The sequence below is a fragment of the Balaenoptera physalus genome, assembly GCF_965194825.1.
Source record: "Balaenoptera physalus genome assembly, chromosome: 1".
Taxonomy (NCBI): Eukaryota; Metazoa; Chordata; class Mammalia; order Artiodactyla; family Balaenopteridae; genus Balaenoptera; species Balaenoptera physalus.
The window spans coordinates 104,894,360-104,918,647 of NC_138882.1; the positions used below are offsets into that span (position 1 = coordinate 104,894,360).

A 24,288-nucleotide genomic window follows, 5' to 3' on the forward strand; every position below is an offset into this window, starting at 1 on the left:
AAAAACTTTTGTGACTTATTATACAACTCTAGGCAAAAACAAAAGCTAAATATGAAAGAAACAGTTGAAATATTCAAGACAATGACAGTACACAGTGACAGAGAATATCACAGACTGCATATGGGAGTGTGATTGCCTTTCTCAGGTCTAGTAGCAGTGAAGATGTGTGTCCCCCGTTTATATTCAATGTGGTTTTTAAAACATCTACACATGAATAGATATCTAACATTCTACCAATTATGTTTTAGAATATAACTGGCAACTTCCCGCATATTATTTTGCTTTTGAGTTCATAAATATACATTTTTTTCTTGTATGAGTTTTCACCAAGACCCTTTAACTGATAGATATAATTGTTCTATGAAGTTTAGTTATAAAATTAGCAGAACTATTTTAATGGGAAATCATGAAGAGGAGACAGTTCTGCCACAGAAAGCTGTATGTGTACTTCCCCAGATATATCCCAGTTTTCTTTGTCCCTATTTCTGTGAATAATCCTCTCTCTCCCCATATCACCATCTTTTACACCTGGAAAATATATTTCCATATTTCGAGACATACTTTATCTTCTGTACATACCTGAGACAAAAGTCCCCCGAGTTCTACAAGTCTGCCTAATCTGGGTTAGGTGTATATCCTACGTTCTCGTCTTTCCTCTGTCATGGCTATGACAACACAGTACTTAGTTGTCTATTTTTGTCTTTATTTCATATATTACTTAAATTCCCTGAGGGCAGGAACAATATCTAGCTCATTTCTGAATCCTATGTCTAGCAGAGCACCTAGCACTTGGTAGCACTCAAAAACATTCAGGAAGTGAAGAAAGGAAGGAATGCAAACTGAGCAATTATCTATAACAAGCCTGTGGCTCAGGAGAGAAGCTAGAGCTGCTGATACATATTTATAAATCTTCTGTGTAGAGCAGGTAGTTGAAGCTTTATGAGTGGATGAGATCACTCCGGTAGAATGTAAATAGCACTGGTTCTCAAATCTGGCTATACTTTAAAATTACCTACGGAGCTTTGAAAAAAATAAAAACACCCAGGATCTACCTGAGAAATTCTGAAGCAACATCTCTGTGGGGGGCGGCCAGGCAATCCTGTTTTGTAAAATCTCCCCAGGTGATTGTAATGCAAAGTCAGAGTTAAGAAATACTGTACTGGTAGAGTTTTAAAAAAATTTTTTTTTAAGATGTCACCTGAATGCAAAAGCCTTCAGAGTAAAAAATATCTAAAGATCAGGATAAGAAAGAGTATAAACAAACAAACAATGAACAAAGAGCATAAAAATTAAAAAAATCAAACAAGCAGATAAATAAATAAGAAACTGAGAAAGATGACTCAGAAAGGTAAGAGATCCAAAAGCTGTATTGTCACAGAAGCCCAGAGAGGAGAGCGTCTGAGAAGGAAGAATTGTGCATAAAGTTTAAAATGCCAGACAGATTCCCTGGACGTTAAAACCTAAAAAGCAGAGAGAAAGACAGACAGAGTTAGTAGTTCAATGACAACTTTTATTAAAAGCTATTTAGGTGGTGGGATGCTAAGAAAGGAATCCAAATTATAGTGAGTTAAAGAATAAATTAAATGTAGAAACTACAAATTTCCCTATAAATCATAAGAAATGCTTATTATAAAGTATTTTCAAGGAATTAAGTCAATGTGTATTGTATTTTTTTAGGATATAGTCATTCATTATTCCATAATGTTCCTGTATAAATGTTCACAATAAAAACATATTGTAATATGATATAATCCTAAAAATATAATGTAATCCCCCAAATAGCATGAATCACCTTCTATGTAATCAGAAACTAATCTGGTTTATATTGTGTGTGGGTAAACAGTTCTAAAGCTGTGGGAACAAAGAGAAGGGAACTAGCCTGTTTCTTATTTTTCTACTGTGTAAGACAAAAAAGCTGCTTTGCATGTATTTTTATCAGAGAAGGACTATCTTATTTTGCTATTACCTCAACTGTAAATACCAGGATTTTCCTGATCAAGGTATCTTGTTGCTATTACTGACTCCAAAACCAAGGTAATGTAAGTAAGAAAGTGTAGTAAATTGTCAACTTCTAACTGATTAAAAAGTAATTGCTATACAAGCCAAGATACAGTCTCTAACCAATTTGTCTCCTGCAGAAATAAGATACTATCAGATCCCAGTAAAACTATTCAAATAACTTTGAAAGCCTATTTTAAGGTACAACATGCAAATTACAATTGTTTAGGGTTAATACATTTTTTATTTGTGTACATTGCTTTGCACAAAATTAGAAACTCAGAGTATGGTTGGATGAATTTATAGACTCAAGAATGAGATAGATATGCATATTTTATAGCCCTAAATTGTGGTTCCCAATCTTTCGATTTGGATGATATCTTTATTTATGTCACATATTAAAGGTACAATGCCTTCATTTATTGGTCTGCAGACAATGGAATGCTTATACTAGATTTTGTGAACTCCTTACCAAAACACCAGGTCCAGTGGCGCACAGATTGAAAAACTCTGTGCCAGCAGCCAGTGGAATTTGTTTCACCCTGAGACTAAATCTGTTGTCCCCAAAAGAACGTTTTTGATGGACAAATATATGAATAAAACTTTGAGACCTTTAAGACTTGTATTTAAATTTAAGGTTTTAACTATATACCATGCATTTCTGAGTTTTCTAAGAGAGTAGAGCTGCAGATTTCTTATAATTTTTCAACAAAATCAATCTTCTTCTTACTTCTATTTTGTCTCAGCTGCTTGGCATGAAAATTCAGTTACATGTAAACTATCCCTCTAAGAAAACCAAGGAAGGATTAAATAAGTATAAATAAAGCGTCTGAATTCCACAAACTAATTAGGTACCAGTCACTTCTACTTGGCTTTGGGTTCTCCCTCTTGGGAAAAAAAATCTCTCTCTCTCTCTCCCTGTCCCTCTCTTTCCCCCCATCCCCACCCATCCCTCTACAGACATCATTCCTTTGTTTACTCTCCTTTGCAGTATATCTCCTTGCTACTTTTTATTCATTTCTTCCCATTCTCTTTGATCTCACTCCAGTAGGATTGTAGTCTCTATTCATCTAAAACAAAGCTTGTCAAGGTCGTTAGTGGTCACAATGACTAAACTCAGTTTTCACCATATTCAACCCTTTAGTACAATTTAATGGTTCCATTCTCTTGACTCACTTTCTACAGCTGGCTTCTGAGACACCACCCTGTCTCTTTCCCAGTCTCCTTTCTGATTCTCCATCCTCTTCCTCTACACCTCAGTATGTCCAGGTTTGGTATATCAAACTGCCTAATCAAAATTTCCCCAGATGTTTAGCTTGCCTTAAAAAAAATGTAACAGGTTCAAAACCAATCTCTTGATCCTCCCCATCATTAATAAAAGAAGGTTTTTCTTAAAAAAACTTTCCCTTACTTTAGGAGCTCAAGGCAAACCTCCTGATATCATCTGTGGCTTATCTGTTTCTCTCATACCTCACATCATATGCACCATCAAAATATATCCAGTATCTGATCCAGCCTCACCAACTCCGAGATATTATTAGAGTTCAACCAACCATCATTTCTTGCTTCTATCATTGCATTATCTTCTTATTCTATTTCTCTGCATTCACTTATTCCTTAAGCTATTTTTAAATGTTTTTCATTTACTTAAATCCCTCCAAAATATTATTATATCAAAGTAAAATCCAGTGTCTTTATAATTGCCTATAAAACCCTAAATGATCTGTTCCCCCATTCCACTTTATGCCTTATATCCTTCTGCACTTTTCCTTGTTATCTACTCCAACCATGCATTCTTTCCTCTGCTGGTATTTTCCCAATATACATGCGTTCCATCCTGGTCCTGAATGTCCATCATTATTTTTGGATACTCAGCATATTTCTGTAATTTTTTTCTCCCTCAGGCATTGGCATCTAAATGATGTGCTTTAACTTTCATCCAGACAACCGAACAGCATGAACTTCTCATCTTACCTCTTCATTCTTACCAGTTCTTACCAGCACATTTGCTTGATACTGCCTTGGAAATATGAAGGTATAGAAATTATCAGCAATGCTTTTGGCAGTCATTTTTTTCTTTCATATTTTCTTTGTATTTCTCTTCAATAGTTGCTTGACTCAACATCTTTCTGTCTGCTCTATACAATGAAAATAAAAACTAAATTGAGAATAGAAAAAAATAATTAAAGCACTAAATCGTACAAATTACAAATCTGTTCCAAAACATACTTACATTAAATAAAATACACATTTCAGTAAGTGATCTACAGTGAATGGTTATGCATTTTAGGAAGCTTCACGACATCTAGGCAAGGCTAACATTTCTGGAAGGAGCTAAGAGAATTTGCATCCAATCACAGTTTGTAGTGGGTTTCTGATCGCCAATCTGTGAGCTACACTGAGCACATCATTAGCATGACCTGTGCAGGGAACTGACTTTGGGAGAAGAGAAAGAAGCAAGCTCTAGCCTCAATTCTGAGTTCATTACAACTTCTCGAGAATCTCACCACCAGCCTATACAGTACAGTTTCAAAAAAGTAAGCATGTTGGGCTTCCCTGGTGGCGCAGTGGTTGAGAATCTGCCTGCCAATGCAGGGGACACGGGTTCGAGCCCTGGTCTGGGAAGATCCCACATGCCGCGGAGCAATTAGGCCCGTGAGCCACAATTACTGAGCCTGTGCGTCTGGAGCCTGTGCTCCGCAACAAGAGAGGCCGCGATAGTGAGAGGCCTGAGCACCGTGATGAAGAGTGGCCCCCGCTTGCCACAACTAGAGAAAGCCCTCGCACAAGGAACGAAGACCCAACAGAGCCATAAATAAATAAATAAATTAAAAAAAAAAAAAAAAGTAAGCATGTTAAGGTAAGGGGACAACTCTTGAGAACCCCAAACAAATTCTCTTGCTGTATTTATGTAGAACTCTCCATCTACAATGGGCAGTCATGAAGAGGTTCTTCCTCAGGACAACATGGTCACAGGACTTGAGGACCCAATGGGACCGAGGGGAGCACGAGGACTGGGGAAGAGGCTCCCTTTTTGCTTCAGTTGGAGACAAACTTATAACGCACAGTCCACGGTGCTGCAGTCTTCTTGTCCTAGCCTCTGGCATAATGTTCCATGTACTCTTCAACTTTATTCTGGAAGTCCTCCTTGTCTGGCAAATGATGTTCTGCAGCTTCAATATGCAGTGGATCATCAAAATTCAAAAGATCACTTAACAAAGCGTTGAATCCCCGAACAACATCCTTCAGTGTCCTCGTGGGAGCGCAGCCGGTGCTGTCAATCGAACGTTCTCTCAGTAAACTCAGACATACTTCGCCTGTCTCTGTGATGTTGGGGTGCCAGATCCTGGTCAAGCATTTCACTGTGGGAGGCACCACGCTGTACATATCAGGAACTTCAGTATCAAACTGAAATTTTCCACCGTCGTAGTAACCCTCATCTATCAAAAAACACAAAACCAAAAAAAAAAAAAACCCAAAAAATCCTGGGGTTACAGTTAGCTGAAAGCAATGAAGCTTGTTTGGTTGAGGAAAATGCACTTTACATGTACAAGGTAAATTAGCTTCAAGTTCTGCAATCTCTTTAACAAGTAGACTGTCTCTCGCCGAAACCCGCGGAGTGGAGTCCGAGGCTGTGGCTGACTCCCGGGAGGGACCCTTTGAGACCGACCATCATCCCGCTTCAGTTGGCTTGCCAGCGTCAGCATTACTGCCACCTTGCCCTGGGCACCGCAAGACGGGAGAGTCGGGGCGGCACCCAACACCACACCCGGCCAGCGGCGGAGACACGCGACGCTCAGATGCACACACAGCTCTGGCCGCTGGACCGGAAGTGGCTTGGCAGGCGGCGGGACCGGAAATGAGGCCGGACTCGGCTTCTCTCTTCCGCCTTGGCTTCTCTCTTCCGCCTTGGCTTCTCTCTTCCGCCTTGGCAGTCATTTTTAAGAGCTGAGAGGAGCTCTTCCTCTCCCCGCAAAATTGACTGGAACCCCAGAAATCGGTAGATATAGCAATTAAAGAGGTAAACTCAGAAAAATAGTTGGTAGTACCCAGATCAATAAAATACCCTCTTCTTATTTGTACCTTACTGATTCCACAATTAAAATTCTATAGTGAAAGCTGAAGTATATAGTGACAAAATTCCACTCTTCCTGTGGTGGCCACTGTCCAAAAAATAACTCCCCATGATCCTTATCTCCCAATATTCACATCATTGTGTAGTCCTCTCTGATATTGTTTCATGGTTTGTCTGTGTGACCTATAAAATATGACAAAAGTGATGGTGTATGACTTATATATAAGGCTAAGTCATAATAGAAATTGTGGCATTTGCCTCTCTTGCTCTGTCTTGGATTATGTAGTTCAGGGGAAGCCAGCTGCTATGTCATGAGGTCACCTGGTGATCCTATGAAGAGGTCCACCTATGCTCCCTACCAACAACCCTGTGAGTAAGCCATCTTATGAACAGATCTTCTAGCTCCTGTCAAGCCAGCAGATTCCTGCAGCCCCTATCAGGTCTCTCATAAGAGGCTGTGAGACACAACCACTCAGCTAAGTTGTTCATGAAATCCTAACTCATAGAAACTGTGAGATACTAAATTTTATTGTTTTAGTCCTTCATATTTAGGATTAATCTGTTGTGCAGTAATGGGTAACTAGTATACTTCTCAGAATTAATGTCTTAATTGCTAGTTTAGTGTATATCTGAATAACCTAATAATCAGATGACTCTTCAGCATAGGAATTTAGGTGATCACCTCCCACTATAAAGGCCCAAAAGGGCAGATACTCATTTTTCCAACACCCAACATTGCACACTAGACACCTGTATGTGACATAAGCTCATCCAATTTCACCTGGGACTTTGAGTCAGAAGTTATTTATACAATAAATTAAATGTGATAGGAAACAAATTCTAATAGTAGCTGCAGAGACTGCAGCAACTTCAAATGTCCTGGTGTGCCAGGGGCCACAGAGCCAGCAGCTGAACCCAGTGTCCAGTGCCAGTGGCAAAGTTACAATTTCTAGTGTTTAGCTGTGGAAACAGAAGTGTCTTCACCCAACTGATTCAGTGGTGAGATTTGGCTGTGGTTTTCACTTTTACTTTTCCATTATCATTGCCAGTTTTCCAAGCCTGATCATCTAGAATTCCAGCAAATCTATGCATATATCAGTTAAGGTAACTGTAGCTGCTTGAATAAACTACTCAAAACTTCAGTGGTTTACAATATAGAAGTTTATTTCTCATCAACTCACTGAACTTAGATGGTATTTTAGTTAGTGGATGGCTTGGGCTGTTTTCATCTTTATGTTCTATCTCCCCTTAAGGCTTTGTCAGTATCTGCAGTTAAAGCAAGAACAAATGGGAATGAAGAAGTTACTCCATTTTAAAGCCATTCTATGAAGTGACACACAGCACTTATCCTCACAATCCTAGATGAGCTCCAGCCACCAGACCCACATGGATTCATAGGTGAAGGGAGATATAGTCCATAATTTGCAGCAGTTCCTCAGCAACAACTCTATCCGACAGAATAGAAAGTACAAATCTGTTCCATAGCTATCCATCTTTGTCACATTGTGCTATGAATATGTTAAAAAGCTTGTTTGTTTTGCTTAAATGCGCCAGAGGTAGCTTGCTTGAAACTGGGAATCCTGCCTAATACAGCTGTATTCTCAGTTACTTGATCAAAATCAACCTATAATTGGGCCAGTGGGCATAAATTACATTGAATTAACTCTTTTTGCATTATTGAATTCCTTATTTTTCAATAATAAATAGGTTGTTTATCAATAAATAGTTCATGAAACCCACTCTCATCTGTAACACTAAAAAAGTTTCAAGCCTCTGCTTGTGGTGTATATACTTAGAAACAAGGAAGAGCTCATAGCTATAAACCATTTGTCAGTTATGGCAACATTATATTCTAAAAAACCCTGGAAGCATCTTATTTCTTTTACCTCCATTAATCAACAATACCAAGAGCCAACACTACCATAAGCACACATTTTTTCAGAAATTATTTCAAATAATGGAAGGTAATTTGCCCAGAAATAGTTGAGGATTATTTAATATTATATTATTTATTATATTTCCTTAGTCATGTAAATACTTATAGTTACATAATGTTTTATTGCTGTGGAGAATCTCTACAAATTATGACTACAGCTTAAAATTGTTATATTATTGTTCTTCAAATTTATTTTCTTGAAAAATAAATTATTTTTAGGAGAACAAAAAGACAAGACACAGAGTGGGAGAAAATATTTGCAAACACATAGCTGATAAAAAATACTGGTATCCAAAACATATAAAGATCTCTGAAAACTCAAGAATTAGAAAACAACCCAATTGAGAACTGGTCAAAAGTTCTGAAAAGACATTTCACCAAAGAAGACATGTAGATGGAAAATAAGCACATGAAAAGATGCTCAAGTTTGCTAATTATTAGAGAAATGCAAATCAAAACTGCAATAAGGTATCACCTCACACCAGTCAGAATGGCCATCATTAAAAAGTCTACAAATAATAAATGCTGGAGAGGGTGTGGAGAAAAAGGAACCCTCCTACTCTCTTGGTGAGAATGTAATTTAGTGCAGCCACAGTGGAGAACAGTATGGAGGTTCCTTAAAAAACTAAAAATAGAGTTACCACATGATCCTGCAATCCCATTCCTGGCCATATATCCAGAGTAAACTCTAATTCCAAAAGACATTGATACATGACTTATTTCACTTAGCTTAATACCCTCCAAATCCATTCATGTTGCTGCAAATGGCAAAATTTCATTCTCTTTTATGGCTCAGTAGTATTCCATTGTATATATATACACCACATCTTCTTCATCCATTCATATAAAGTGTTGATAGACACTTAGGTTGCTTCCATATATTGGCAATTGTAAATAGTTGCTGCTGTGAACATTGGGGTGCATGTATCTTTTCAAATTAGTGTTTTTCCTTTTTTTCAGATATATACCCAGGAGTGGAATTGCTGGTCATATATGTTAGTTCTGTTTTTAGTTTTCTGAGAAACCTCCATGATGTTTTCCACAGTGGCTGCACCAATTTACATTCTGGCCAGCAGTGTACAAGGGGTCCCATTTCTCCACATCCTTGCCAACATTTGTTATTTGGGTGTTTTTTTTTTTGATGTTGTGAGGTGATATCTCATTGTGGTTTTGATTTGTAGTTACCTGATGATTAGCTAATGTTGAACATCTTTTCATGTGCCTGTTGGCCATCTGCATGTCCTTTTCGGAAAAATGTCTATTCAGGTCTCTACCCATTTTTTAAATCAGGTTGTTTGTCTTTTTGATGTTGAGTTGTATGAGCTGTTTATGTATGTTGGATATTCACCCCTTACACGTCATATCATTTGCAAATATTTTCTCCCATTCAATAGGTTGTCCTTTTGTTTTATATTTTTATTGATTCCTGAAAACTTTATTTATTTATTTATTTATTTCTGAGTAAGGATGGCCATCTCAAAAAAATACTTCAATTTAAAATAAGCTTCACCTAGAAATTTCAGAAATTATTCATTCATAAATTTACTAAGCAAATATTTTTCAGCTCCCTAATATGTATGAGGCTCTCTACTAGTCACTATAAAGTTAATATAAAGTAAAGATAAACATGTTACCTGTTCATGGAATTTAAAAACTGGTTAACAAAGAATAATAGCTTTTACTTCCAAATTACTTACAGACTTTTTTATCCATTTGGAATGAATCAAGCTTTTAAGTAACAGAAAGCCCAGATCCAGTGGCACAAACATATAGGGCTTATTTATCTCATATACAAACACTCCAGATGTAGGCAATTGCTGTCATTTCTTCAGGAGCTCAATAAAGATGGAACTATAATCTTGGCTGTTGTCCTTGGCTTTCACTTGTGTCTCCTATGATCACAAGATGACTAATGTAGCACCTCATTATAAAGGAGTCTTATTGCACTCATTTCAATGGAAAGATGAAAGAAGGGAACAAGATGACATCTATATAAGAAAAGCAAAAGCTCTATATGAAGCTCACAGTATACTTCTGTTTACATTTAATTGGTCTAAACCTAGATTATATTGTCACCATTGGTTAAAAGATGATCAAGAGGATTGCATGAGTCAGATAGAAGACCCTTCAACATTAAGACTAGACAATTACTAAGTACTGTTTTCTGGTGCAACTGACCAATAAAGAATTCCAAACCAGCCTGCAAAGAACAGATTTAGAGATAAATCTCAATTCTGTTGAAAAACAAAGCATTAAATGGTATAGAGTGTACATAAAACATTTGGCAATTTATTAATCCTTATTTTGTTTGAAAGTTGTTTTAAAGGTATAATGGAGATATATATATATATATAATATATTTATATATATATATAAATATATAATATATATGCAATATATATATATTAAGTATGTACTGACAGTCAACTATATATTATTGGCTGTAGTATTGGATATCATGAATGTAAGAATAAATAAAAGATAACCAGATTCATTAAGTACTTCACAGTGTAGTAGGGGAGACAGACACTAAAACAGATAATTATAAGACAATGTGATCTGTACAGTGTTGAATCTTCTAGCATAATGTGTCATCTCCAGATAGTATTAGAATATTATAAAGCCTTTGGTTAAGATGCCACTGGTGGTAATCCTTAAACTGGAAACCTGGGCAAGACTGAAAGAAAAGGACTCTATTGTCATCTAGTGGCCAAACTCATGTCCTTGAAATGGTTGAGTTACCTTGGATATCATCTATTTGTAAGAAGCTTTTTTTTTTTTTTTTACTGGTTTAAATTTTATTGTATTTTATTTTTTGACATCTTTATTGGAGTATAATTGCTTTACAATGGTGTGTTAGTTTCTGCCTTATAACAAAGTGAATCAGCTATACATATACATATATCCCAATATCCCCTCCCTCTTGCATCTCCCTCTCACCCTCCCTATCCCACCCCTCTAGGTGGTCACAAAGCACCGAGCTGATCTCCCTGTGCTATGCGGCTGCTTCCCACTAGCTATTTAACATTTGGTAGTATATATAAGTCTATGCCACTCTCTCACTTCGTAAGAAGCTATTTTGGGGACTAAAAAGCAACTGAACACAGTTTCACAATTTTTTTCAGATCCTAATACATAAAGGGGAATTAATACTGATATTCGAAAAATGATGATAATATTGCATGTATTTTTAGGAACTTTTTTCATTCTCTCAACACAGATAGAAATGACTTCAATTTAAGAAACTGTCTGGGATTAAAGGAAGCTAAATGGACATGATAACTAAATTCAGTTTGTGATCTTGAATTGGATCCTGTGGCAATTAATGTTAGTTAAATAAGGCCTGTAGATTATTTAACAGTATTATATCAGTATTAATTTCCTGGTTTAGATAATCACACTGTGGTTATGTAAGACTTTAACATTTTGGGAGACTGAATGTCAGGCGTATAAGAATCCTATGACTATTTTTGTAACTTTTTTGTAAGTCTGAATTTATTTCAAAATGAAGAATTAAAAAAAAACTGAATGATAAAAATGTAGTACAAATTATAAAAGTAGTTTAATAATCTGTATTCTGTTTCCCTAAGCTAGAAATATATCCTATAATTATATAAGTATTATAATTTAACTATTTATATATTTTTCTCTAAGATGTACATTTTAAGTCATAGGGTCAGTGTGAAAGAAAATTTAAGACAATCTTTATAGTATCTGGTTTGTAGTTGCTGATGAAAATGATACTGTTTTTCTAAGTCTAGCCACGATGGTAGTCTTTTTATAAGAAACCACAAGTAACTATTTTATTTGTACTGCTAACTCTGATAAATTATGCTAGATTCTCAATTCAGTACTGAAAACGTCTGATGGTGCTTTCAGTTTTCTGTGGTTTCTATACTAAGATTATATCCTAACATTTCAGGGACACACAGAGTTATTAACATCATATCACCTTAGGAGACTTTGTGGGAATCTCAGAGAATAATGTCAGCTAGGTCTGTCAAACTGGAAAAAAAATAGGCAATGACCTGAAACCATTCTAGCTTTTAATGATATGTGCTGCTGATTGACCTGTTGTCTGGGACCACCATTTGGGATGCACAATCTGTAAGAAATCTCTGGATTTTGTCTTCTTCAGTGGACAGGTGAAAAAATGAACAAAAATTAAAAGTTATATATATGATAGTACAAGTATAGGAAGAGAGGTAATTATACTTGCTTTACACAAATCTGATAAAGCACATTAATATTATGAAATATTCCTCATTAAAAATAATACTTTAGTCATCTAAGTGCAATTTAACATTGCAAGATAGAAAATCCAGTGCAGTCATTTACATTAACTTTTAAAAGTTGAAAAGTCTAACTTCAAAGTATCAGCTAATTAGGTAGTCATCTGATGAATGTCCAGGATTTTAGTTGAAAATCAAATAGATTATTTTTCATTAAAGATGACAGCAAAACTCTTTGCCACTCCTCCTATCAAGAAATGGCATGTTTTTCCTTATTTCTTCTTGTCTGGCTTTATTACTTGCTTTAACCAACAGAATCTGGAGGCAGTGATGCTATGTAACTTCTAAAGCTGTACCTGAAGAGATTTGTGGTTTCTACTTTCACACACCTGCCACACTCCATTTTAGAACCTAACTGTAATTCTGTGAAAAACCAAAGCTATAGAGAAGAGGTCCTCTCTACTAATAGGGAGGGAGACACTGCTGTCCCTAAAACTATAGGGGGAGGCCACATAGTGAGAACTAGGGCTCTTTGCTCAACAGCCTCACCTGGGTTCCCAGACAACAGCCATTACTAAACTGTCATACAGGCAAGTCAGCCACCTTGGATGTTTCCATATAGCTTCCAGGTGATTGCAGCCCCAGTCAAGTCCACATGCAACAGAAGATCCACCCAAACATGTTTAGACAAATCATAAAACCATGAAAGACAATAAATGGCTGTTGTTGGTTTAAGATTTGAGGTTTGTTATTCAGAAATAGATAACCAAAATAGAGTGTGTTCTATATTAACTTCCTCATCAGGGTATACAAGTTCTGTGATCACAATGTCAGCTCCCAATTTAGTAGCCTCTATTATACTGCCATGTCAATTTTATTCTTCCTCAGTCTTAAAGCATTTGTCATAAAGATTTGATAACTGTTTTTCTACTATAAAATGCATTTTTTAAGATCTGTTTTTTTCAGTTCAGATAATATTTGTTGAATCTTTTTCTTACCACTAAGTTTAGTGAAATGGAAAACACTAAAAATTTATAGGACATAGTCCTTGTCATTAAAAGTCTCATTATTATTATAGAGAAATAAGATATATTTATTTAAAACAATTAAGAAGGAGTAAGGAGGTGATTGTCAGTAGGGGCAAAAAGAAAATTTAGGTGGGACTGAAATATTTCTGAAAGGCTTTTGGTAAGAAGAAAACAAGTGTTTAGTCTTATAAAATATGGAGAACTTGAACAGTGAAGAAAAGAAAGGTAAGGGTGCTCCAGATTGTTAGAGATCCACAGGCGAAGATTGAAGAATGATGGCAAGTGGGAGACAGTGAGGAAACAAAGTTCACCAAAGGAGAATATAAATGTCAGATAATAATAGGAGGAAATAACCAAAAATGCAACTGATTTGTGTACAAAAAGTATGCCATTTGATTTGTTTAAATATTATACTTTTTTGTTCATAATTAAATATGTTTCTGAATGTACTGAAATGTGGCTGTTGGCCATAACCACAAATTTCTTCTCATGTAAATGAGCATGCCAGATTTTGCATTTAAAATTCAGGAAGCAGAATTTCATCATTTTACACAAGTCTGAGTTTGCAATGCATAGATTCCTGATGGCAGAAATAGAGACTGCTAGTTAGAAATATATAGAAAGTGAAGTACATAAATGATGATGAAATGCAAATATGCTGAAATTATATTATAAAGTTCTCTCCTTCCTTTTTAGCTTCATTTTCTATATCTTTGACTAAAGAATATTTATCCTCCATCTGGAAAATCATCCTCTGGTATTGTTTGGCAAAGCAAAAGGAACACTCATGAGCACCGAGCAAGGACGTAGATGCTCATGAGCCAACCAGACTACCACCAGTGATCAGAAATATGGAAGATATTTCAGTTAAATTGCCCTTATGTACACTTAGTCGTAACACTACTGTCCCTCAGAATCCTGGCAAAGAATTCTATTTTATGAAAACACAATTCTATCTGAATAAGTGTATTCTTTTTCTTTCACCTTATATACTAATTGTACCAAGAGTGAGAGGTAAGCAAACAAGTTTATTACGTAATCAGAGATTTGATTTTTAAAAAAATCAGTGCGTTACATATTCTATATTTGCTATTTAACACTCTTTTAGCAATTTCAAAAATATATTGACTCCATATTATCTCATTCAAAACTGCAAATATTCTTAGTAAAAAATGAACACATAATCATCTTTTTATCCATTAATCATTTACCCTTATTGCTATTGTAGTAGGTGTTGGGGAGCAAAAATGAGATATGGTCCATGTGCATTATACTCATTAGTCTTATTTCTAATAGCCCAGCTCCATCTCTTAACAGTTAAGAGACATTAACACACTTCACTTTTCAATGCAAAAATGCAAGCACACAATTTTTTAGGTTGTCTGAACCCTGCAAAAACCATATTCATTTAGCTTATATCTAGAGACTTCACTTCATATATATTTATTCTTTAATCCAACACACATTTTCGAGTACTTATTTGCCAAACAGTGCTAAATACTGAACATATAAAGATGAATAAGTTCTTATACTCAAGGAGCTTTTATGGTCCAATAAAATGCAGTAATGCAAATAAATACAGACAATACGATATCAAATGTTCAACAATACAAAGTTTTACATAGAAAGAAGTAGTCCTTGCTAATCAGAGAGAGTCAGAAGATGCTTTATAAAAAGGTAATCCTTGACCTGAGTTTTGAAGGCTAATTGCATATTCAGCAGGTAAACAAACATGGTAGATGGTTCGAAAACCTAAGCATGTTACTTTGAGAGTGATTTGCAATTGTTTTGATAAGATATAGAATTTAAAATTGTCGTCCATGTGTGTCTGAATGTATAAATATGCACACATATCTGTGTCTCATTGGGTAATGGGTTATCTTTCCTGCTTGAAAAGAAGCCAGAAGATGCTCATGTTGTTTGTGGATGTCAAGAAAAATAATGAGCTTATTAATTTTAAAAAATCTTTGTAGATTCACAGATATGACCAGTTGAGTCAGATGTGCCTTGATGACTAATTCTTTTTCTTTAGGATTCTTAAGTGATATTACTCCTAGTTTTTAAGAGCAATTTCATTCTTGGACATAAACCCATTATCTTCACCACATTTTCACATCTGTAAAATAAGGATGAGGATACCCACATACCAAAGTTATTGAGAAAATTATTAGAAAGAATATATCTTTTTGATCTGAGTATTTGTAGACCTGATTTTAAAGGGAAAAATATATTCAGATATATGCATGAAAAGTGTACTATATATATAGAACTCCACTAATGATGTGGGAACAGGAGGAAGGGGCTGTAAAAAAATAACAAAACCTAACGATGAACAAGTTTCCTATTAATTAACTTAAAAGTATAATTAGAAAATTGGAAACAACAATTATATCATCAAATGTCTATATACCAATGCACAGACTATGAATGTTAAACATGAAATTATACAAAATGTGAAAGTAGCATCTTAAGTTCTTGATCAGGTTTCAAAACTAGCCAAAAGCAACAAAAAGAAATATATAATTCAAAAGAAAGGTAAAAAGTAGTTCTAGTATACTACTTGTTGTATAAAGAGAAAGTATATTCAGTGAAAATTATGAGCAAGATAATTAAATACAATGGAATACATTTGGATAAAATGAACGGGAAAAATTATATTTTTGTATAAATATGCTATGCATTATATTTTTGTAAAAATATACTATGCAATGAAATGAAGGAAAGAGATAATGCTTTGCTAATTCACAATATACAATAGTTAAAGCCACAAAATGTAGTGTTGATAGGAGACTCCACTAATAAAATCATCTGCTACACATAACATTCAGTTAAAAACAAAGCTTTTGATAAATTCTTGGCTTGATTTCATGGCAATTTTACCTCTAAAAAGCAGTCATGGGGGGGGGGAAGGCAGAATTTATAAAAATGGAGTGATCTGTCAGTTAAAATCTTTGCATTTTATAGTGATGTGTTGAACTGGGAAATGTTTCTCATTTTGTTAGTTTACTAGGGCTGCCATAAAAAAGCACAATTCTGGAGGCTAGAGTTCTAACGTCAAAGTATCAGTAGGCTTGATTTCTTGTGAGAGCTAAGATTTCTTCCCTCTTTCTGTGTTCTCACATGGTCACCCTTCAGTTTGTGTTGTCTTGTGTTTAATCCTCTTCTTATAAGGACAGCAGTCATATTGGATTAGGACCAACACTAATGAACCCATTTTAACTTACCTCTTTAAAGGCTCTATCTCCAAATACAGTCACATTCTAAGGTAATGGAAGTAAGGGCTTTGATATCTTAATTTGGGAGGGACACTATTCAATCCATAATACTCATCTTAGGAAGAAGATTAAGAAAATAGAAAAGAGCATCAAACTGCCCAAATGTTAGACCTAAGAATTTTCTCTCCTTTATAAAACCTCTCCCAGTGGTTCTGTTTTTAGCCGCACTGTAGGTCAGAATTTGGGAAGGTTCTAATGCAAAGATTCAACAATTGTGGGCAGGTGACAAACCCAATGTTGTTTGATGCCTTTCTAGTCATATAATATGATTATATTATGTTGCTTTGACTAGTACAAGCTTACAGATTCAACATAGATCAGGGAAAGATGTTGTCGGTCATGTGCCAGCTTTGGTTGGCAGTGGTCCTCTGAAGCACTGTAATGAGAAGTGTCGTGAGACCACATCCAGGCTCCAAAGAAAAAAGGATCACAATGTATTACCTGTTTGCTATGGAAAAGGGAGGGAAGAATAGCCCTGCGTGTTCTATATATGTGTCTTTCTCATATAATAGGAAATCTCTTAGTTTCTAATGAAAGTGTAGCTTTCAATCATATGACCTCCTACAGCACACAATTTTGGCTACAGGTATCTTATCTCACCATATTAACTAGAATAATGCCCACATTAAAAATGTGACCAGTATTTCTCTTCATTTCAGAAGCAGGTTTTTTCACTAGTTATTATGTGGAATCACACTTTAGCAACACTTTCAGTGTTTTTTCCACTCTCTCCAGACCCAAATCTGTCCTATTATTTCTTTGGCTTCCTCCTGTCATGTCTCCTTCCTTACTGTCATGTCTTTTCTCATGAGGCTTTCTCTGCCTCCATTTCCTGAGTCAACTCACTCTGCTTTCTTCTGCCTGCTCTTTCTTTTTCCTATCTGATTCTTCCTTTTATGAAATGCCTTTTTAGCTCAATACAACAACCTACCACCTACACATCAGCTTTGTTATCAGAACCACAGTAGATTCAGCTTATAGGTCCTATTCCTTTTTAAAAATAAATCACAACATTCTCATTCCATGAATTCTTTTTTTTTCAAATGAGCAAATGTGCATTATTTATAATTTGAGTGTTCAGTTGCCTCTTTTCCTTCAGCCTTATTGAGATATAATTGACATAAGTAAGTGTAAGTTTAAGACATACAATATGCTGATTTGATATACATGTATATTGCAAAAAGATTACCACAATAAGGTTAGTGAACACATCTACCATCTCACACAGTTACCATTTTGTTTCTCTGCTTTTTGGTGAGAACATTTAAAGTGTACTTTCTTAGCAACTTTCAAGTATACAATATTATTAAACTATAATCATCATCCTGTACACTAAATTACATTAAATTATTCATTTTATAACTGGAAATTAGTACACTTTGACTAACATCTCCCCATCTCCATGAATTCTTGAAGCTTAAACTTACATTCTTATATTAAAAATATTTACCATCAGTCACATGGGGAAACTTTCTATCATTCTTTATAAAGCCAAAAATACTTAAGCTACTATTTTTATAGTATATCACTAAAGCTCAATTTATCCTGTATCTGTTCACTAATTCACAGTGATTAGGGGGTTCAGATGAATATTTAACATTATTTCTCAGGATGTCTATTAGTTTTTCATTGGAATGATCAGGTTCTGTGTTTTTTTTTGCACATGGCAAAAATTAGGAAGAATATTTATATACTTGCATTTTTAAAATTCTTAAGTGATTTGTAGAATTATAACAAATTTTCTTTGCAGTAAATACTGTGCTGGAAAATAGCAGAAGCATTTATATAACTATGAAGTAAATAGCTGTGGAAACAAGAATATATCCCGAAGCTGAGTGAAGTATTTGAAGAATAAATGAATTTCTTTTCAAGATATTCTGGTTTAATTTTTTATTTTGCATCTAAGGAATGTATATACATAATATAGGAGGAAATCTAACAAAGCAAATATTTTTAATTAAATTCAGGGGAAAGGGTTTATAATTTTTAAATTACTGTGCTACATTTTATATTCTGTGGAAGATGTTCAGAATGAAATGTGAAAGGGTAAATGAAAGTAAGAAAATCAATATAATTTACATTAAAGGTGTTAATTAAGATAAGAAATAAGGGCTTCCCTGGTGGCGCAGTGGTTGAGAATCTGCCTGCCAATGCAGGGAAAACGGGTTCGAGCCCTGATCTGGGAAGATCCCACATGCCGCGGAGCAGCTAGGCCCGTGAGCCACAATTACTGAGCCTGCGCGTCTGGAGCCTGTGCTCCGCAACAACAGAGGCCGCGATAATGAGAGGCCCGCGCACCGCGATGAAGAGTGGCCCCAACTTGCCGCAACTAGAGAAAGTCCTCGCACAGAAACGAAGACCCAACACAGCCATAAATAAATAAATAATTTTTTTAAAAAATTTTAAAAATAAAAGAATATTTCCTAAATTATCCTGAAATCTTATGATGACTATAATTCCTGTACTTCAAGGAAAATGTATTTTTTCAAATATTTTGTTCCTTTGTCCATGTAAATCATTAAAATTCCAGAAAATATAATATTTTACTATCTATAGTCTACTTCATTTTCTGCATTTTATGTTGAGAAGCATCACAAAACAATTTTATCAGATCAAATATCTAAGGTTCTGGTTTAGAAAATATGTTCACTGCACATATGCTTTATTTCACATGCAAAAGCAGCTATTGACCATAACCATTAGGACTGTAGTTTGTGAGGTTTTTCCCAAGAATTGTAGTAAGTTGGTGCTAATCGATACATATATTCTAACTCAAGCTTTCCTGTGCCTAAGTCTGTACATTTACAAGATAGTTGGTTAGAGCTAAAGAGGTAGTCGGTAGAGAAGGAACAAAGTGAAGCAAACATTTCCACTTAGGAACCAAATCTCATTCAGGATGCAAAACAACTGATCTAATCAACATAGGTAAATTAATAGTACACTGGCACATTTAATCAGATTGGTATGGTCATTTACAATTGGATGTAGCACAAACATGTATTCTAAAATAGTTTATTATTTTCGCCCTCAAGCCCATTTCTGCTTCTGTAATCTTACTCTCTATAAATAATCTCATGACCAAGACAAGACACACTTGAGAGTGAAGGGGTCACTAATTAATTCCTATGCAGGTACAATGCATGTAGACTTGGGCAGTCTTAGGCAAATGAGGATGGATGATCACACTATTTGTGAATAATATAACCATTTGCTCATTTGGCCAAACCAAAACCAGGAGTCCTATTTGACTTACCATTTCCTTCAAATAAAATAAGCTTGAAGAATTTGTTGATTTTCCTTTTATTCCCCTTTTTATTGCCCCTAGGTGGAGCTCTCTCCTTCCTCACCCAAACAGGAGTTTCTGCCCCTGACCCATCCAATAACCACTGCCAAGGTGATTGCTTTGCAAAATGCAAAATGCAATCTGATAATGTCACTGCCCTAGTTAAGAAAAAAATAAATATATAAATAGATCTTACCAACTCCAAGATAAAGTTCAAACTTCTGAGCATTTCATGAAGCAGACTCACAGATATAGAGAACAAACTAGTGGTTATCAGCAGGGAAAGGGAATGGGGAGGGGCAATAAAGGGGTAAGGGAATAAGAGGTAAAAACTATTAGATATAAACTAAGCTACAAGGATATATTGTACAACACTGAAATATAGCCAATATTTTATAATAACTTATAAATGGAATATAACCTTTAAAAATTTTGGATCACTATATTTTACACCTATAATTTAATAATATTGTACAACAACTATACTTCAATTAAAAAAATAAAATAAATAAATTGTTAACCCAGCTCTTTATGAACTTATCTCCTGTGACATACTTCATATTCTTGCTACACACACCTCATCTCCTAACATCTTGTACATCCTGTACACCACATACTTTCTGCTCTCCAGGCTCCTCTGATTACATCATGCTTTCCTGTGCTTCCTTGACTTCCAGGTTCCAATTTCATTTGCACAGAATATTCCCTAATACACACACATAAACACACACACACACCCATGTAATGGATTTGTTGCTATTTTTTAAATTATTGTCTAAGACTAGAGACCTTGGTTTTTATTCTGAGTACTCATTCTCTGAGACCAAATTTCATTTTGGGGGGAACTATTTTCCCCCACACTTCTACCATATATGATTCTAGTGAGGGGTCCTAATTGTGGATTTACATCTCCTGATCCCTGTTGATTTGTTCAGGGATAGGCATATAGTCCAAGCCATGCCAAATAGCCCATCTTCATGCTTTTGTTGATTGGGCTGCATAAAGAGATTCAGCTCCTATTTGATGACTAAGCTATGCTACAGGAGGCATGGCAGCTGCCAGAAGCGAAGTTCCTAAAAAAGTAATTTGAAACCTGTATCCAACAACACAGAAAGAAGCTGTAACATTAGACAGAGCCAGAGTCCTGAACATGTTTAAATGGGCTCGTAGCTCCACTTGTCCCTGAGGCCTGTACTTCCCAAGGATATGTGAAATTATAAACAAAAGCCACCTTTCCTTGCTTATTTTGTTTATATATTTAATTTTTGCTTGTAACATTGGATTTTTTCTCAATTGCCAATAAGAGTCAATGAACAAGAATAACTTTCCCTGATTCCCCCAAGATGAGAAAACCTTTCCCTAATCTGGAATTTCATACTATAGTGAGGTTGTACCATATAAACTTAACTTAGACAAGATCATCTGCATATGCTAATGAAGAGAAAAGGGAATTAATATTTAAAATAATGTGGACAATTATACTCAATGAGAACAGGTCTTCATGTGTGTATAAAATCTGAATCTCCCTCATTTTCAGTTCCCATATTTCCCTCAGAGTGAAAGCATCTTTTCTTTGGTGAGTGTGAATCTTGCTTTTTAATATATGATGCGATTCTTAAATTCAAAATGGCCTCCAAATGCATACCTAGCATTTCTATCTTGGTTTCTAAATATTCACCAATAAATGGAACTGGGGCTTCTTGGAGAAGTGGTTAATTCCAGGACTATGCAGAAAAAATGAGCCTGGTTCCAGAAAATACGAAAATGCTCAAAGAAACATAAGGGCTTGTCAAAAGAACACAGGAGCTAACCTGGAGGCACTTCTAATGGTCCAAACTGGAACAGTCCGAACATCAAAATAAATAATGATAATATTGAAATTTAACCCATAAAGTAAAAGAAATATCCACAAGTCTGTACTGATATAAATAAATACTCAATTTGGAGATAAGAGATGGCTCTTCTTTATCATATAATTTCAGTTAATAAATGTTGAAGGAAAGAGGAAAATAGAAAATCAGCATTAAGCAAATATCACAGTAATCATTTCTGCAAACCAGATCTATTGATGGATGCTAAAGTTAGTGCAAACTTGAGGAGAAATGGGATTTGCATCATATCAAAGTATCTCTCCCCAAATATTTATTAACTAAAAAGTGATAGATGGTAATGCTAGAGGAAGCCCACAGAAGACACCTTCACCAAGTAATCAATGACAACATCACCAGTAAAAAACATCATCATGAACTCCATGATATGATGTACTCAGAAAAACACAATATCATTCCTATGGTACAATACAATACAATGCAATACGATTTCTATGGTATTTTTGCCAAAGAAACATAACCACAGTCCAATTATGACAAAATATCAGACAAACCCAAACTGAGAGAATTTGAAAAATAACTTATCAGTACTTCAAAAGTGTCAAGATCCTGAAAGACAAGGAAAGGCTGAGGATCTGTTGAAAGACAATAGGAAACTAAGAAGAGATAGGAGGATGGATCCTAGAGCAGAGAAGTGCACTTATGAAACCATAGTAATTAAGCTTTTGATATATTGACAGAAATAGACCAAGGGGACAGAATAGAGGGCCCACACACTGAGCTATGCAAGTATGAAACTTGGAATAAGCCAGAGTTGGCAGGTCAAACGAGTGACAAAATAAGTTAGAAAACGTAATTAACTATGTGAAAAAGGGTGAAAATATTTCCTTACCTCATTTAGATACAGGATTATCCACCCACAATAAAACTATTTACAATAGCAGAAACCTAGAATAAAAAGTGTGTAACAATGGGGCTTCCCTGGTGGTGCAGTGGTTGAGAGTGCCTGCCAATGCAGGGGACACGGGTTCGGGCCCTGGTCTGGGAAGATCCCACATGCCAAGGAGCGGCTGGGCCCGTGAGCCACAACTACTGAGCCTGCGCGTCTGGAGCCTGTGCTCCACAACAGGAGAGGCCGCGATGGTGAGAGGCCCGCGCACTGCGATGACGAGTGGCCCCCGCTTGCCACAGCTAGGGAAGGCCCTCGCGCAGAAACGAAGACCCAACACAGCCATAAATTAATTAATTAATTAATTTTAAAAAAAAAGTGGGTAGCAATGGAAAAGAGGACGAATAAGTTTACAAACACACACGTACACACACACACACACACACACACACACACACACAGCTACAACTATTATGAAGCAGTTGGAGCAAATGAAGTAGAACCACATAGATGTTAGCATTAATAGAAGTGAAAAATAAGTCCTACGGAAGACATAACACATGATTTTTAATAAATCAAAAGAATTAAAATTCAAAAATATACTCTATAGTACACATATAGGTGCAATAAAATTATACTATAAAATAAAGGAGAGAGTGAATATAAGATTCAGAATGGTGGTTACTTCAGATGAACTAAAAATAATTTGTATCTAATTATGTGACAGCCACACCATCTATTGCCCTGTCTCATTGGTGGACATACCATATTTTATTTGACTAATCCTTGGAGACTTCCCTGGTGGTCCAGTGGCTAAGACTCCACATTCCCAATGCAGGGGGCGGAACTAAGATCCCTGCACACTGCACGGCGAGGCCTAAAAAAAAAAGAAAATGAATCCCTTTGCCAATTTACTATCTAATATGCTGCTTGCCAGGCAATATGAAAATATTCTTACTCAATAGGTTAGTTAAGCTCATTTGAACTTGTTGATATGATTGATATGTTTGTTCTGGGTTAACCATTTTATATAGTTTATATAATCATTTCATTATGTGGTTTATTTATTTACTCAACCTTTATTTTTATATATGAGGGTTTTTATTTTTATTTCAATATTTGCTTTTCATTAATAACTATATATAAAGTTGATGACCTTTTTTTCCTTTCACTGTGTATTTGTACCCTCCTGTGAGCAAGAAGGAAATTAGCTGTTAGACCTCCCCTCCCTTTCCCACAGTATCTGATATATAATAATAAATTTTAGTCTCAATTAATAACTTTGAAACAAGTTTATTCTACCTTTCATATGATCCTTTCACTTTTCTTCTTATTTTTTAATGAATATACTCTTTCTACATCATCAGAGCGATAGGTATGTCATACTTTACTCTTTGATAATAGTTATTATAACCACTTGTGTCCTTTTTTATAATCGTTGTCTAATCTTGGTTCCGAAGGAAAATGTATCTTTTATGTTTATCACCAGTACTCATGCTGATGTTATTCTGTCATTTAGTAAACTAATCTAATTCTTTAATAGATTCCACAGGAAATGTGTATGGAAATAATACTTCCTGAGGAAGTGATTGTGAAAATACTATGTACCTGTATATTTATAACAGTGCACAGTCTTTTTATTTGAAAGTCAGTTATTTGGATATAAAATCACAGGCTCACATTTCTTTCCTAGAGTATTAAATGTGTTATTTCATTGTCCTCTGGCATAAAATTATTATTATT

The 24,288-nt window shown here is 35.3% G+C and overlaps 1 long non-coding RNA gene and 1 pseudogene across 3 annotated transcripts; both read right to left on the reverse strand.

The window, feature by feature from the left end:
* Positions 1–1,348: 1,348 nt before the first annotated feature.
* LOC309656501 lies at positions 1,349–23,313 on the reverse strand. 2 transcript variants are annotated; one of them, XR_014261409.1, is made up of 3 exons: positions 20,024–23,313; positions 3,973–4,136; positions 1,349–1,460 (listed from the first exon to the last, which is right to left on the reverse strand). It is a non-coding gene; the product is annotated as an uncharacterized lncRNA (long non-coding RNA). The 2 variants fall into 2 exon arrangements; XR_014261410.1 differs by having other exon boundaries at positions 1,349–4,136.
* Positions 4,845–5,720, reverse strand: LOC309656422 (NEDD8-conjugating enzyme UBE2F pseudogene; annotated as a pseudogene). The gene has a single exon. The product of its transcript is annotated as an NEDD8-conjugating enzyme UBE2F pseudogene (transcript).
* Positions 23,314–24,288: the final 975 nt, after the last annotated feature.